This window comes from Lutra lutra, chromosome 9, assembly GCF_902655055.1.
Source record: "Lutra lutra chromosome 9, mLutLut1.2, whole genome shotgun sequence".
Classification (NCBI taxonomy): domain Eukaryota; kingdom Metazoa; phylum Chordata; class Mammalia; order Carnivora; family Mustelidae; genus Lutra; species Lutra lutra.
Genome location: NC_062286.1, coordinates 108,627,059 through 108,642,097, shown reverse-complemented (window position 1 = coordinate 108,642,097; position 15,039 = coordinate 108,627,059). Strand labels below are relative to the sequence as shown.

Here is a 15,039-nt window from a genome sequence, read left to right as displayed (position 1 = left end):
TGTTATGTTTACATATTTATTTTTTTCAAAGATTTATTTATTTATTTAAGAGAAAGAGTGCTTGTGTAAGCAGGGGAGAGGCAGAGGGAGAGAGAATCTCAGGTTGACTTCCTGCTGAACATAGAGCCCAAGGTGGGGCTCGATCTCATGACCCTGAGATCATGACCGGGCTGAATCCAAGAGTTAGACACTCAATCAGCTGAGCCACCCAGGTGCCCCTCATTCCATATTTAGAGAATAACACAGTGGTTCTCAATATATAGCCTCTGGGACAGTTATCATAGCATCACCTGGTATTGTTAGAAATGAAAATTCTCAGCTCCACCCCAGATTTTCAGAATCAAAAAATCTCTAAGGGCAGGTCTATCAATCTGTGTCATTGTGATTTTGATGTGTGCTCCACAACTTGAGAATAACAGGGTTATCTGTTTTATACGATAATATTAACTTTGTATTAGAACATTATAAATATACTGTCTTTTCTGAAGCAGAAGCATTTCTGGGGTGGGGTATAACCTCTTAGGTTATCATCTTGCATATTCCAAATGAGAACTCTCATGGCATGACATATGGTCTGCTACCCTCTACAACAGATATGTGGGAGAATTTTGTTTGTTTGCTTGCTGATGATTCCCAATTGCCACAGGCATCTATTAAATTTTCAGAAGACTTGGGCCCAGATTGTAATAATCAGAGCAAGAAAATTCTATCAGAGAAAAGCAAATAGCTACTTTCCCCTTATTAGCTCTGTATGAATACAGTGAATATGTAAAGAGATGCTTGAAGAACCCTTACGATTTTTTAATATTTATTTGTCTTTAGATATATGATCTTGGAAAACCCAATTTTATTAGATTGATATTTCCTTAAAGGTAAGGAGCTTTTCCCATGTTTATGACTATGGTATCTCCAGCACATAGAACAGTTCCAGGCACCCAGTAGGTTCTCAAATAAGTATTTGTTAAATGAATGGATGGATGCGTGATAAACCCCCTCCACATCTCAGATTCTGGTTTAGGAAGACAGTTAGTTCAGTTAGTGGGGCTCCCTCATTATTTTAACACAAAATGAGCTCAATCATTCTGCTCTAATCTTTTTAAACAGCATTCCGCTTCTTTCCAAAAGGCTTCCATCTAAAGGTTCATATAGGAAGATTACAAGAAATCCTCATAATAGAGAATTTTAAGGAAAGTTCTTAAAATAGATTAGATTGCAAATTCCCTAAGGGTAAAGATTTTGTTTCATTCACTGCTGAAATCCTAACGTTCAGAACACTGCCCATAACACAGATGCTCAATAAATATTTGTCAGAAGAATAAATTTTACCCTTTCAAAGTTTCTTTATAGCTCTTTCTCTCTCCTTTCTGCACACAGCCAGGAAACTCATCCATTTTCGTATTTTCCCAGGGCGTTCTACTCGCCTAGAATGCCACCCACTGTGCTTTCTCCACATCCACTGAGATCCCATTAGTCCTCTCAATGTGGTTCAAATCTTCCTCTCCCAGAGAGGCTTCCCAAAACCTCATGGTTGGCTGAGCCTCCACACTTCCGTCTAAGCTCCATAATTCTACCCTCTTCAATCCAATACTTGCTAACATGAGGTCTTTCATTCATTCCTTCTTCACCATTGCATTCTATATAGACTCTGGCTTCTTGAAAGCCAGAACCACTTAGTTGGATTTTTTTTTTAAATCTTCCCCACAGATGAGTGCTCAGAACATATTAGACATAATTATGATTTGACTTAAAGGGGAACCTTTCACAGTTTTGGTGAGGGGGGGCCCAGAACAGTCCTACTTTATTACTGTTATCCTGGTATGACTATTAAAAAACTGTCCTCTTTACTCTCAAACCAGTCTGGGTTTGGACAAGATATAATCTGTTTTCTCAAGTTATAGCCAACATTGATACAATAAGATATTGGCCATAAAATATCTTTGAGTTCTTGACAATTTAGAGCTGTTGGACCATTGTAATGAATCTGACCCATGCAATGTCTTTACTAGTAGTGACTGTATTTATTTGGATTTGGAAAAGAAGGAAAACAAATTCAAATAGTATGGAAGGTGGGATAGCTGGCTTGATGAATCTTCTCTTATCTCTCAACATATTGTTTAGAAACCTTCCTGAGAAAAAAGAGGAAAAGGTGGTACAAACCCTCAACTACATGCTTTCTTACTTCGTACTTTTAAACCTTTGCTCACGTGTGATTTCCTTTGATGTTTACAACACCCCTCTTAAGTAGATCAAGGTGGTAGATACTGGTTTTCCTATTTTGGAGATAAAACAACTTCATGGAGTCAATACCACTTGGCCACCCAGCAAGAGATAGAAGCTAGAATAAAGTCAGGATTTATATTAAAATTGGACAGCTCCTTTTCCCCCATTAAAATACATGTTCTTCAGTTATCCTTCTACAGCTGAGGACAATCACGTCCTTCTCCAATAAAAATGAAAACATTTGTAGCAAGAATCAAGGAGCACTTCATCCGAGGAATATTTGCAAACATGCCATTGGGGATGCTTTCTAAGCCGTAGAGATAATTAGGATCACACCTCCCATTAATCCCGTCTTTACGCTTTCTAGGGTGCCTTTCACTTTCTTTCATACCAAACTCAAGGAATAGGCAGACTAGGTGTTTTCACTTTGCTTCACTCAGCACTCAAGAGAGGGGAAGAAGTGAGCTCAAGACTGCGTTGAGGCCTGTAAGGGATGCAGCTAAAAATGGCGCAGGTCACCTGACTCCTGACTCCCGGTTCCTTTGGCTTTGCCAAATGAAAAGATCACAGAATAAAATGCCAAATTTCCCCATGAAGCTTACTGTGGTGAGATTTAACCTGCCTTTAAATTAAAAAAAAAAAATAGGAAATTGACACAAAGATCATTTTAAAATTTCTCCTGTCTTTATGTAACAGATCAACAAAGGAAGAGCTTTACAGAGTTGCTTTACGTTTTGAGCTTCACATGTTGATATAACTGGAACCTTCCACGGGGAACAACACTTTTAGGAACACAAGCAGGAGCATCAGCCTAAGGCTGACGTTGTATAGCACCCTGCTCTGCATCCCCTGAGCTCCAGCCAGCTCTCAGGCCCTCACACTTCATGCTGTCTAAAATAAGCTGCAACCAGCAACTTCGAATATAGTCCTGACTGTATCACCAGAAGCCTCTCCTGGCTTAAGGACTCAGTGTGTGGTTCCACTTCTGTAGTTATTCCTTAGGTTTCTACAGATTCTCTCCTTGGCCCACTTTCCAACCAAAAGGGGAGATGCTAGATAAAAGTGACTGGGAGTTCTTTGAGGTCACTGCTCATTACTTCCTTCTGGGGTATGAGAAACAACCTGTGTGGCAATGAATTTCTAGTAGTAGAGAAAGACTGGGGTGCATATTTTTTTTCCTCCTAAGTCTATTTCTTAGGGAATTTTGAGGAAATGTTAAGCTTGTGAATGAAGGGAACAGGGCTGTTCTCCCATGGTATTTTTTTTTTGTTTCGTTTTGTTTTGTTTTTTTGGTGGTGGTTGTTGTTTTTAAAGACATTAGGTTGCTGCAGGTAAAGATCTATAAGTAATGTCCCCAAAAGCACCACTCCTTCCAGTTTAGTAAGTTTTACAGAAAACTCTAAATTTCTATGATGACTGAAGGAACTCACACTTCACAGATGGGGAACCTGGAACAACGATCACACCACAGGGGGAAGCAGCTGGCCTTCCCTATGGGTGTAGCTCTGTACACTTACTTGTGTTTGCCATGGAGACATCTCAGGTTAGAGGGCAACGGGGAGAATTAACGGGCGAGCACCCAGTCCTCGAACATCTAGGTTAATGGGGATACCTGAAAACCTCCTTCATATTGCTCAGTGGTTATCCCTGGGCCACAAGGCCAGAAGGTGAACTCAACGCCTCCACCATGGCTACCCATTTGGCTACTGACTTTTATTGCACATAGAAAGCAGACATTTCAGTTGCCTGTGGTCATAAAACCACTTCCTGGATGGGACAGACATTACTAGCACCCTATGAGGCCCCTATGTGTCCCCTCTAGTGTTCTGTCCCCATGAAGCAGTTTATGGAGTTCTATCATCATAGATTGCTTTCACCTGTTCTTGAACTCTGTAGAAATGGAATCACACATGACATCCTTTTTGTGTATCTGGCCTCTTTTGCTCAATGTAGTATCTGTACGTTTCATCCATGTTGTTGTGTCTATCCACTACACATTCTATTGTTGCACGCTCTTCCACTGAATGACTAAATCAAGATTTATTTACCATTCTTCTATTGCTGAACATGTGGCTTAATTCCAGTTCTGGACTATTAAGATATGTTGGTGATGCACTTATTTTCCTGGGTTATCAATCCAGGGGGCTATTGCTGAGTCACAGGGTAGCTCTGTCAAGATTCTGAGTTGTTTCCTTGTTTCCATGTTACACACACACACACACACACACACACACACACAGAATCTGCCATGTGTGTAGGGTATAAGTAGCTTTCATTGATGTGGTATCCACTAGGCTTTTAAGTTTTACCAAAGGGGAAAAGATCCCAAGGAAAATAACAAGCAAGCAAAAGCAAAAACAAGTAAGACAGAAAAGTTACTTTCTTGGACACAAAATAATCAAATTGCCATGCAGATAGGATTTACTTATGAAACTGGTCAATCTTGAGCTGCATGTTGTTTATTTGAAGTTGTCTGCAGGCTAGATCGCATTTGGAGGTTGCCTACAAACATGTTTTTTCCCCCTACATAATCAGATTCTTTAGTTAGCATGTTTTTGTTTTTAATAAACCAGTGGTCAAAAACTGGGAGATTTCCTATCAGAAAACTCCAGCTTTCAAGCTTCTCCTAAAAAACTGGAATATCTGGTAGACCTGAGGCCCCATTGCCATCAAGCAATAACAGAGTAAAGTAGGTACTACTGCACTGAGACAAACACAAAGGTCCCTGTTTGCACAGTGCCTTCCACCACCTATGGTTTTTTACACTGCCTGGTCTCTGTAGGCTTGAGAACCTCTACCCTATGACCCAACAGTAAAGCTCATTCACATTTCTCTCATTTAGAGCACAGGGATTTGGCAATTCCCAAGATGAGAGTGTTCTAGAGAATTAAAATTTTGTCTTTTTACATGCCAAATTTCGAAATGTGTGGAAATCTTCCCTAAAACGTACTGTACCCTAACCCACCTCCAAGAAATGGCTGACTTAAGAGAGACAGGTCAGATTATGTTGAATCTGTGTGCTAAATGCATCAGAGGGAATATGGACAGGAGAGTAAGCGGAGCTTGTTCTCCTGATGGGAGAAACGTCACACAGGATATACGCCCTCGGGACCAGGCTTCTGATCAACATCTGTTAACCATGAGGGCAGGATATTTGACAACAGATGAGAAAAACGGCCCCTCTGATCCATTCGATTAACTACTTCCTGGACCAGACTCAATCCCATTATGATGAGTGCACTGGGCAGTTGCTAACTGCATTCATATATTTTCCTCGTGCCAAAGATTTTAGTAGGGAGCCAATGTTACTTCATTTTGGCAGTTTGCATTCTAGATAATCTGAAGATTCCTTATGCTAAATTACAAATATATCCTGGTTACATTTAAGTTTTGATAGGCTCACTAGACAGTAAAGGAAGTATCTGACCATCCCCGATGCTGCCAGAATGAAAGAAAGAGAAAAGAAGCACGAGAACCTATGGAAAGAGTAATGAAAAAAGCAGCATAGTCCTAAGGGAACATGGTAATAGCACCACCAATCTGGAGACGAACTCTCAGTGCCTTTGCAAAGCAAGGCAGGGCAGCTAAACTTGAGAGACCGAACCTAGAATGTAACTTTGGAAAAGGAACAAAGTTATCCCTGACTCCTAGAGAAAGCAAAGCAATCCTCACTGCAGGAAAACATCCCCATTCAGGCAGGCCCTAAGACTTCCCACATATTAACATCAATAATCAAATAATCCTATCACACAAAGAAAAACACCACCAAGCCAGCCTAACAGTTGACAATATAACCCATTTTCTGTATCCTTTGTACTTCATCTTGGAAAATGAGCAGCTAAATACAAAGTAACTATGTCTAAAATATTTTTTAAAAATTTAAAAATGGAAGATGAGCGTGAGCTGACATAATAACTTCTTTGTCCTCTATGCACTCAGATGTGGAAACTTGCTAAGGGACCATGCTATTTCATGATTTGTAAGCTTTTGACTTTTTTTCTGATTATCCCAATTGTGCCACATCCCTATCAGCTGTCCAATTAATTTGTCCCAAAGATGCCCATGCTCTCGTGGTCACTGTCAGATCCCTGTGCTGGCATTTTAATTGTGCTCCCCTGTGGCAGTTGCAACCACACATCACTAACAGTAAGTGCAACTACTCAACCCCATTCTGGATCCCATCCTCTTGGTAATATTAGGAAGCTTAACTCCCAGACAGTGTCTTTGAACAATCCACCCAGGCCACAGACCACAGCCCCCATGGAGCTTCTCAGAGATGCCAGCCCCCTTCTCTAGGGAATGCCTTACTGTCTTTATGAAAGGAGTACTCTCAGGGTCAGTTAGGCACATAGTCAAGTGATAGGTTCTCAGACTGAACCTAAAACCACCTCAACATTCCTCTTCCCTGAGCCATCTGACCCTTTAGCAGAACAATCAAAGAAGCTATGCAATTTTCTCCTTACTTGCTATAAGCCATCACAGCATAAAGACTTCTAACAACCATCCTAAGAAAACTGCCAGGGACAACTTCAAGTGTCTTTGACAAAAGGTTAAATCTTGGGGTGCCTGGGTGGCTCAGTCAGTTAAGTGTCTGCCTCCAGCTCAGATCATGAACCCAGAATTCTGGAATGGAGCCCCATCTCAGGCTAACTGCTCAGTGGGGAGCCTGCTTCTCCCTTTTCCTTTTCCCTCTCCCTCTGCCCCTCCCCCTGTTTGCATGTTGTCTCTCTGTCTCAAATAAAAGATTAAATCTTGAGTTATGTGTGAATTCCCCATGTCAATAAATCCTTGCAGTTCCAGCTTCCCTGTGGGTTTCACCCTCCCCCTTCCCTCCATACACTCAAGGTCAGTTCCCACGCAGGTTTCCTTGGTTCTGATGGCACCTGTTAGCCAGGTACTCCAATTTTTCAGCAGGTGGGCTCTTTCTTTCTGAAGAAGGGCTGATACTCCTTCTGCTCATTATCAGCTTGGAGCAATGAAGAGTGACTGAGATATATCTTAAGGAGAATGAGAATAGTCTTAGGAGGCACCTCCTTCAAGGAAAATCCGGGCACAGCCATCAGGTGAGTGAGGCTGTTCTTTGTCAAGGGAGAAGGGATTGCTCCTGTCTTCCAGGATGGTTTAGGGGGATTTAGGAATTCAAGGCTGTCAAGCTCATCAACCTGATGACCCATCCTTTCTCAGCCTCCATGCTAGAGCCCTGAGTTTGAAACAGCAAATCCTACAAAGCTGTGTGGTCTCTTTTGAAAGCTCTGCCAACCTTACAGTCAGACCCCAGGCCCAAATTTTATCAGACTCTGCCCTGCAATAGCCAGTGAGAATTCTTCTGTACAGCTGCCATGTATACCCTCCAACTCTCAGAGCATGTATTAAGTTGGCAATTAACCATCCTCAGCCTAGCATTCCCTTCTTGCCATGTCCAAAGTAGTCACCCTGCTGCACAATCTGTGTACCCATCGCTGCCCTACTAGTTACTGTATGTTGCAGCTGCTAAGTATCCCGACACCTGACCCTCCATGTAAGTCTTACCTCAATTTACTACATGCGAAAGCTTAAATGATTGTGATGCTGCAGCACACCAGGGTCTGTTTTCATTCCAATTTGCCACAGAAAGATGTGGTCCTCATTGCTTTCAATGAGTAATCCAATTCCAAAATCCTATCCACAGAGTATCCCTTTCTAAAACTACTTATTTTAACTTAGTTTCCCTGGGAAATGGACCTGAGACAAGCATTAAGTGCTAAAGATTTCATTGGAGCATGCAATCCCCAGGCAGGAGAAAGAAGAGAACAGAAGCAGGTCCGGGAAAGATAGGAAGCTAAGGTAATAGGTTACGGTTCTGGCCACTACATGACCATGAACCATGAAGGAGCACAGCCAGTAGCCCAGACAAGGGCATCTGCAAAGTAACATGGAACACCTTTAAAAATGTGGTACAAGGACATATGTCCTAGAAGAGGCAATCAGATGAGGAGACAAATGATTAGGGAATTTATCTGCCTTGATTCCTCTTCTCTCTCCCAGGAGCCAGTTGCTAAGATCTAGGTCAGTGGTTGTCCACTAGGTATAATTTTGTTCCCCAGGGTGACATCTGATGAGATATGTGTGTGTGTGTGTGTGTGTGTGTGTGTGTGTAGAGATTTTTGTTGTTGTTGTTGTCATAGCTGTCATCTAGTGGGTAGGGGTCAAGCATAATGCTAAATATACTATAATGTACACGAGGTTCCTTACAACAATTGTTCAGTCCAAAATGTCATTAGTGCTTCTGTTGATAAACCCTATTCTAGGTGATGGTAAAGCCAAGAGAACCCAAAGAAGTGTATGAGACATATTTAACAAAATCACCCAGCAGAAAAAGACAAAAGATATGGAAGACATTTCACAGAAGAGAAAACACAAATGGGGAACAAAACACGAAAAGATACCAAACCCTGTTAGTAATGCGAGAACTCAAATCACGGTAAGATACCATCTCACACTTAACTGATCAGCAAAAATTAAGATATCAAGAATACCAAGCATAGGGAGGAAGTCTCAAGGTGATTCTCATTTATGGCTGGTTGGAAGGAGAAACTGCTACCAACTCTCTAGGAAAGAGTGTAGTATTATGTTGTAAAGTTGAACATGTACACATTTGAGGTGACCACTCATTTCCATTTGCCTGGTATTTTTCCTGGTTTTAGACCTGAAAATCCTGCATCCTGAGGAACCACACAGTTTGAGGCAAGCTGGGGTGGGTGGTTTCCTATATCATGTGTTCTAGTAACTCACTTCTATGTAGATATCCCTGAAAAACTTACACACACGCTAGGAGACACATAAAAAATGATTGTAGTATCCTTGGTCATAGCTGAAAATGCAAAAATGGAAACAGAAATGCCAATCTACAGAAGAAGATATGTTCACACGATGTCACATTATTTAGCTGTGAAAATGAGCTATAGTTACATGTAACGATGCAGATGTATCTTAGAAATATGTGTGAGGAAATGAGCGAATCTTTAGACTGAGTATAAAATCATTATCATTACTATTAAGCTCAAAAGGAAGCAAAAATTAATAACATTACCTAGGAATATACTCATGTTTGGACCTATTTTTTTTTTTTTAAGCAAAATAATGGTAAATGGTAGATGTGAATTTAGGACAGTGGTACAAGGTACAACTGTAAACTCTGGAGGGTAGGTGGGGAGATGGAATGGGGAAACACTCTGCTACCTCAGAGAAAAATTAATAATAATTAGGTCCCCAGAGACTGTTCACTGGATTTTGTGTCTTCACTGTCAGCTTTAACTATATTAATTTGTCTTTGGCTATGTTATTTTTTGTTTATTTTACCTTTTCTGAAAAATATAATCCTTATCTTACTTTTTAGAAATAGGTAGCAAAGAATCACCAATATATCTGCTAGACGAGAAAAATGGAATATGTTCCCCAAGCCAACAAAGGTGGGTATTTGGGCCCTGGGTTCTCCATTCAGGGGTCTGGCCAGCATTTACTTCCAGAGTCTAGTTCCCATCCTGCCTCCAAGGAGCTGGTGATGCGATCTGGTATCAGCATGTTAAGTCTCATGCTACAAGGTGCTGTGCCTGGTGGCTTAGAAGAGCACCACATCGAAACACAGACCCAAGAGAACTAGAAGTCACTTAGGAAAACAGTAAAATAAGGCTTCTGTTTAATTTACACAATCCAGTTTCAAAACGAAATACCCATGAACTGAAAATTACCATTTCACACACACATCCCAGTGGAAACATACACGGACACATCTCTTTCTAAATACATCCCTGGTGTCAGCTGCATCAGAGACCTATTCAAGAAACTTGTCCTCATGAGGCTCTGGAGCTTTGATATTTTGGTTTCAGACTATAATCCAAGATCTTTTATTTGGGGGACCCTTTGTTTTGTGGGTATGGGAGGTGCACCACAGAAAGAGTTTCCATCGTGTAATCTACATTATCACCTGACCTCTCTGAAGCCACAAGTTGCATACGCTGAATCATGCATACAACTGTTCTTGCAACCAGGATCTCCCTCAAACTCACCTCTCTCTCCAAGTGCCAATCAACGTATTTCCTTCCTCCCCCTTCCTTTTTGAAATGAGTATCAATCTTACCAATCACTTCCCAAGAGAAATCTTATAATACTGTTAACCCTATTGCTACAGCAACCCGGACAGCCACCCATCCACTCATTAACCTGACTTTGCTCGTCTTCCCATTTGCTTAACATTTTTTCTTTCTTAAACCTTATTCTTCCTACAAATTAACTTTTCTTTGCTTGAATTCTGCTACATTTCCCTACCTCTCTCTAGTCCTTAATGTTGCTCTCTCTCCTGGTGCTTGCCTCCTGCCCTCAGCACTGTATGTCTTCATTATGGGACACTGGGTGTCTCTGAAAACATACTACATGCCTTGCCTCAAATTTCCTTCCTGCTTTATCTGGCTGAGGAAAACCTACTTACCCTGTAAGCTTTAATCCAGATGTTTCTTTTCTTGGTAGATCTCCCCTTCCTGTCTCAGTGCCCTTTTGCCATGTGACCCTGAAGTTCCTCTTACCAAGAGGTGGAGTCTACTTCTACATCAGGGCTGGTCTTATGGCTGCTTTGACATATATAATGCAGTGGAAGTGACTGTTCTGAGCCTCAGCCTCAGAAGTCTTACACACTTTCATTCACTCTCCAACCCACCTCGGCCACCATAGGAATAAGCCCAGGCTAGCCACTGAAGAACTGAATTGATTCAGCTACATTCACTCAGTTACCAGGTGTGTGAGGGAAAGCCTCTTAGTCTAGCCAGTCCCCGGCTAATGTTAGCTGAACGCAGATCAATGAGTGAACCCACTTCAAACCAGCTAAACCTGGCCCACATCAGAAGAACTTTTTAACTCATCCACAGACTTGGGCAGCAATAATACATACTTGTGTTCAGCCACTAAGTCGTGGGACTACTCGTTACACAGAAACAACTGATACCTTCTTTCTTCATCCTACTTAATAACAGTAACACACTTCCATAAGGCTCTTATTACATGCCATGTCTTCTGGTCTTTCTCTTCCGGATCTCCTTGAGAACATGGGCAATTTTTTGGTATCCCCAAATCTAAATGGTTCCTGCCAACTTTCAAATAAACAGGTATCTGAAAAATAATTAATTAGTTAATTAAGGACTACAGCAATGCCTGAGAGGTGGTTTTGGAGGCAAATCAGAATCTGAATCCTGGCTCTATTTCCTATATGTATTACTCCTGAGAATTTGGTTACCTTGCTCAACCTTATCTGGTCATCTATACATGGAAAACCATAAAAAATATATATGCTGCAGGATTATGGTGATAAAATACCTATTTCCCCTCCCCTCCACCTGATAGTAAGTGACAACTCTCTGTTCAACAAATGAGAATTAAATGATAAAATGTAATGCATTTATTATAGCGCATGGCTTCAAGTATTACAGTATTTGATAAATGACAGCTCTACTAATATGATCATGAGCATCCCTGTTGTCACTTCTTAGAGCAGTAACTCTCAGTACTCCATCATACCCTCTTGACTTCATCTGTGCATGCTGATCTAATGGCCACTTCCAATGGCAAACACCTGGGGTCTTTGCCTGAGGCTTCCTCTGGCTGCTGGAGTCCTCTTGGCCCACATCTATGGCAGGCCACAGATGCCAGGGAATTAACATCCTTCACTTCTATCCAGGGGAGCAGTCTTCCATCAAGGCAGATGGGAAAAGGTGGCTGATTGCCTTGTCCTTGGTTAGGATAAATCCAAGTTTATATTCTATATTGCAGCCCAGAATTGCCCAATGGGATCATACTCCTCTTGGTCACAGTAATAATAAGGTATTTTTCTGTTTTCTTTCTCTTCCCCACCCCACAACCTCATTTCCCTATAAAGGTATACTGCCATCACTTTCCAATAAACACCAGTATCCAAACTTTTTGTCCCACTATTTGATTCCAGAGAAATCAACCTAAATCAACTACTAATCTTTCTGTTTTATTGTATCCTTATTGCTTCTGCATACAGTTACTTGTTCAGGAACTTTGATTCCATTTGGAAGCCTAGCCTTGTAAAGATGTCTCCAACTAATCAAAGAGTTGTATCTGATCCAGTGGATGACAAGACCAATCACAGAATGTGGTATACTACCTTTAGGTTTTCTTGGATATTTTCATCATGGTTCCATTCTCTGAGTACATCAGGATGGGGTTAACTTACAATCGATCTTGGGTAGTTCCATGCTTATGCCAAAGGGCATGTGGAACCATGGTATTGATTCCTGGCCAAGACAGAAGTGACATGTAATAGCTAGTGATTTATAACATGCAGTTAGAAGTCTGAAACTCCCCACCAAGGCATACTGTACCAGCCTGTCCATGCTGCTTATGGAAACTGACGGACTGATGGTTTACACCTGTTGACCTGTTCACAAAGCCTGCTTTAAACTCCCTGGGCCGTGGGTTATAAAATTTCCTAGGTAAGCCTGATACTTGGTTTCCCTGAGACCATGGTGTCACACGTGTATCTTGGTGGTTCATGATCTGAAGATGAAGGGCATCAAGTGTGATGTAGAAAAGGCCCTGAGAGCCACACCTAGAAGTCTTGGTCCCCTCCAAGGCTTGCTGTGCTTGCTTTCTCCTGCTATACCCTTTCCTTTGTTTTATTACAGCTGTATATGTGTAATCTACCCGGCCTGTTTTCTGACAATAAAAGGCTTTTGAGAAGGGTTTGGGGGTAAAGAAAGGAAGGGTTCTCACAGCACCCAATTTAAAAACCCTTCCAGAAAGTGGTAAGTACTGGAAAGCAGTGCTGTGTACCTTGCTGAAGCTCTTAAAACACAGTTTGACTGAATTATCACAAAAAGTCTTCCGAACCCAGGGTGTGAGGTTGGTCTATGCTCTAACAGTGGCTGCTGGCTTCTTGAAATCTTGGACCTGCCTGGCAAGGTCAATGCACAATTCTTTGCCCTCTCTTCCCCTCCTCTGTGGCTTTGTACATGCTCACTTGGGTCAAGACATTAAGCCCTCACGGAGAGCTTTCGATTCTCTGGCAAACATTGCTCAAATTCTCATATTCTTGTCTTCTTGGAACATCAATTTTAAGGTGTATTTTAGTTATTGCTTCAGTGTTCCAACTAGGAGGAATCCAGTATGAAGTTCTAGTCTTGAAGTCATGCTTAAGGGACTTAAGCCACCAGTCCTTAAAAAACGCATAGGTTTCTTATCTAGAAGGGCACCTGTCATATGGGTAACCTCTCTGTGATGGGAGTAACAATGTTCTCAGATGTCAGGAACCCTGCTGGAACCAGAGAGAAGTTGCACAAGAATCTGGAAGGGTCATGTCTCCAAATGTTAGGAGATGACCTGTCTAGAAAACCTGAGCTTTCAGAACGGAATTTTCTTTCTTTTTCACTACCTGACATTAGCCTCCTCTGAGTTTCAGAACCAGGCTACAAACAAACATATCCTAAGCTACTTTTTGAAACTATAATACAAAAAGTAACACTGGATGAGTGTATATTAAAATACAAAAGAACAGCATATCCTTCATATGGAACTTAGAGTTACGTCTGGGGATTCATAGCACTGGTGGTCATCTAGTTTAATCTACCTGAAGCAGACCCCAAATATATTTTAAATCCATTTATCCCCAATGTCATGTCCCTAAGCCAATTATCTCTTGCCTAGGCAATGGCACTCTGTTTTCCACTATTACAGAGCCCCTATCCCTTTGCTAAACATACCAGAAAGGCCTTTTTAAACTACAAAATAAACTCACTCCCTTGCTAATAACTCTCCAATAACTTCTATCTTCAGTGGAGAAAAATCCAGATACTTTTCTTTGTCTGAAAGGGGCTCCAACTTCATCTCCTACACAATGCTTCTCCAAATCCCCTCTCCAAGCAATGCAGATCTGCTTCCCAAGCTTTGAAAGTATCTGTCTAGATCCTGATTTATGGCACACGCCAAGGTTTTATCTCAGCTGGGTCTTTTCCATCATCCAAGTCTCAAGCCAAGATTCTCTGAGTGGTCTTCTCTGATACCCAAACTAAAGTAGCTTTTCAGTCACGCTGCATCTTTTTACCTTGTTTACTGTGTTTGCAAACTCTATTAACAGCTACCAGTTTCCCAAGCACATATTGACTTATTTCCTCCAGCCAGAATGTCAATTCCTTCAGGACCATACCCTTGCCTTCTCTGTTTCCTACTGCATCCCTAAGGTCTAGAATGGTTTGCTAACATGGAGAAGCCACCCAATGAATAGATGTTTAATAAATGTTCTCCTCTGCTTTTTTACTATTACATAGTTTTTACTTTCTTTAGTATATGTGCTGCCGAAGCGAGCACAGTTTTTACTTTCTTTAAAAGATTTTATTTGAGGGGCGCCTGGGTGGCTCAGTGGGTTAAGCCGCTGCCTTCGGCTCAGGTCATGATCCCAGGTCCTGGGTTCGAGCCCCACATCGGGCTCTCTGCTCAGCGGGGAGCCTGCTTCCTCCTCTCTCTCTGCCTGCCTCTCTGCTTACTTGTGATTTCTCTCTGTCAAATAAATAAAAAATCTTAAAAAAAAAAAAGATTTTATTTGAGAGAGTGAGTGAGAGTGAGTGGGCAGGGTTGGGGGAGAGGGAGAGGGACAAGCAGACACTCCTCTGAGCTGGGAGCCCAATGCAGACCTCGCCCAGATCCCAGGACCCTGGGATCATGACCTGAGCCAAAGACAGATGCTTAGCTGACTGAGCCACCCAGGCACTACTACATATTTTTTATTGTGATATACTTGACATATATCATTTGTCTGTGTTGTACAACCTGATT

The 15,039-nt window shown here is 41.6% G+C and overlaps 1 protein-coding gene across 3 annotated transcripts in view; it reads right to left on the bottom strand.

Annotated features, from left to right (window-relative positions):
- The window catches only part of PAK5 (p21 (RAC1) activated kinase 5), a 295,759-nt gene that overhangs the window by 157,195 nt on the left and 123,525 nt on the right, over window positions 1-15,039 (bottom strand). The gene's annotated exons all lie outside the window — the stretch shown is intronic.